We start from the raw sequence: 3,149 nt of genomic DNA on the forward strand, positions 1-3,149 counted from the left end.
CTCTCCCATCTCAAGACCCTCACGGCCCCCCTCCTGGACCCCCTGCAGTTTGCATATAGAGCCAACAGGTCTGTAGACGACGCCATCAACATGGCCCTACACTTCATCCTGCAGCATCTGGACTCCCCAGGAACCTACGCCAGGATCCTGTTTGTGGACTTCAGCTCTGCCTTCAACACCATCCTTCCAGACCATCTCCGAGGCAAGCTTTCCCAGATGAATGTGCCTGATCCCATCTGCCGGTGGATCACTGAGTTCCTGACGGACAGGAAGCAGCACGTGAGGCTGGGAAAGAATGTCTCGGACTCCCGGACCATCAGCACCGGCTCCCCTCAGGGCTGTGTTCTTTCTCCTCTGCTCTTCTGTACACCAACTGCTGCACCTCCACCCACCAGTCTGTCAAGCTAATCAAGTTTGCAGATGATACCACCGTTATTGGGCTCATCTCGGACGGGGACGAGTCTGCCTACAGGAGGGAGGTTGAACGTCTGGTGTCCTGGTGCAGCCACAACAACCTGGTGCTAAATGCCCAGAAGACAGTGGAGATTATTGTGAACTTCAGGAAGCACACAGCCCCACTCCCCCCCATCATCCTGACTGACACCCCCATCACCTCTGTGGACTCATTCCGCTTCCTGGGTACCACCATCACCCAGGACCTGAAGTGGGAGCCCACCATCACCTCCGTCATTAAGAAAGCCCAGCAGAGGATGTACTTCCTGAGGCAGCTGAAGAAATTCAACCTGCCAACACGGACGATGATGCAGTTCTACACTGCAATCATTGAGTCCATCCTCACCTCCTCCATCACCGTGTGGTACGCTGGAGCCACTATCAGGGACAAACAGAGACTGCAGCGTGTTGTGCGCTCTGCTGAGAAGGTGATTGGCTGCAGACTCCCATCTCTGCAGGACCTGTACACCTCCAGGACACTGCGGCGTGCAGCTCGGATCTCAGCTGACCCTTCTCACCCTGGACACAATCTGTTTGACCTGCTCCCCTCAGGCAGGAGGCTCCGGTCCATTCGCACCAGAACCTCTCGCCATAAGAACAGTTTCTTCCCCTCTGCTGTCGGACACATGAACAATAACCGTATGACTGTTCCCACCACTAACACATGACCCTACGCTGTGTTCACTGCATCATTCCATGTTTGGCACTGATCACCACCTGCACTCATGTATATATCATGTATATATCTATCTACTTAGCACTTTTAATTCTTATTCTTATTTTTATATTTTTATGACAGTATGTTTGCACTGAAGCACCGCAGCAATTTCCTAATGTTGTAAACCTGCTCAACATTTGGCAATAAAACCCTTTCTGATTCTGATTCTGATCTATCATGGCAAAAGCAGCAGCAAATCCTTGTAGCAGGTACCTTCCATATCCGTCATTCCCAAGACGCATCGGCAAGCTTCTACCACCGCGTTCCAGTTTTTCTGTTGAGCTGCATATACATTGTAGATTTAAGTAATTTTGACCATTTGTCCTCTGTAGGTTACCGTAGTTCAGGTTTCTCGTTTGTGCGGGTGCCATCTTGGTTCAGTGTTTACTGTGATTTGCAAAAGTAAGCACTTTCAGTGGCGTACCGCATTGGTTTTGTTTAAAAATAAGTGTTCCACTGTGTAAAATAGCGGATTGTCATTTAAGCTAAGCATATATTATGTTTATTAAGAGGTTCTTGTACTGTCTGATGAGAGTGTGAGGAGTATGTGTACATGTTTCATTTTGAAATATCTGCCCCCATTCACCTCTGCTTTTCCACCGTGGTGCGTCACCTAACTGGTGAAGCCATAAAAACCTGGTCCTGAATCTACGTCTCCATGACCAAACACCTGAAAGGGCATTCAAAGAACTGAGGGCAGAGTACGGTGACACACAGAGCTCCTCAGATCTATTGCTTGACTTCTACGAGCGTGCTCAGAGGTCGGGGGAGTCTGCCTGTTCATATGCGATAGCACTGGAGGCAACACTGGAAGAAAACCAAAGAGGAGGCAAGCCTTTCCCTGACCATGACAGTAAACTCACCTGGCAGGTCATATGGGGACTTAATGATGAGGATGTGTACGCGAGGATCTCACCCATGAAGCCCCGGCTGTTGAGTTTCCGTGAGCTACAGGCTGAGCTCCGAAATCTAGCGAAAGAAACAAAAAGATTCCAGCCTCAAAACAAGTCAAAGAAATTAGCATTGAGCCAGGAGGAGCAGATGGCCGAGCTGAACCACCTTGAATTGAGAATTGCTGCTCCATCCTCTGCCACCCCGCTGAGAGTCCGACCACCTCCTGGGGCTACAACCCCAATGTCAGTGGTCACATGCTACCAGTGTGGGAAGCAAGAACATATAGCCTGGGTTTGCAGAGCAGTGCTCCCAGGGCCTGATCAGACATGGACACACGATCCTCTCGGCGAAGGTGGTCACACTTTTCTCCTCTCCTTTCCCTTATCTTCCCTGCTTAGCCTCTTATGTGCTTGTCTTGTCTCGTGATTTTTTAAATTACTTTTTCCCTGGAACAGTCTCTCACAGTCTGTTCTCTAAAACCTAAAAGAGGAATTATGGATTTGATCAACTGGTCCCTGAATGCAATTGTGACACCCTTTTCTCAACGAGAAGTCTGGGCTCGGGTGAGCCTGAGTGTCCTGGAGGGACTTTCCCTGCCGGATACACGATGGACGGGTGGCAGAACTGGAGGGTCGCGTGCCTGGCGGGACTGTCGATCGAAGACGCTGAAGATATCTATCTATTTGGAACCATGATAACAGGGTTCTTGCTGAGTTCTTGCTGGTTCTTCTGAGCTGGCTTGGCCCTGGCTTATCGAAGTATTAAGAAAGTGGAACCGGCTGTTAAAACCCCCACAAGGCTGCCCGGTGGGATTGAAACGATGGGACGAGGCGTGAGTTCTCAAAATGGGCTCATTGAGTGCAGCACGGATAAGATCTTGGAGAAGCTTACGGCTGCTGTGAATACTCAGAATAACACCTCTGAGCGCAAACTGGATACATCTTGGAGAAGCTCACTGTGGTCGTGAGTTCTCAGAATCGGCTCTTTGAGCACAAGAATGACAACATCACGGAGTGTAAGTTTGATTACATCATGGAGAAGCTCACGGCTCTCCAACGGGAGATTGAGAGACCAGTGTCGGACT

The sequence above is a fragment of the Copadichromis virginalis genome, linkage group LG14 (assembly GCF_057382275.1).
Source record: "Copadichromis virginalis isolate Kocher_CV1m ecotype Utaka linkage group LG14, C_Virginalis_male_GT1.1, whole genome shotgun sequence".
Lineage (NCBI taxonomy): Eukaryota > Metazoa > Chordata > Actinopteri > Cichliformes > Cichlidae > Copadichromis > Copadichromis virginalis.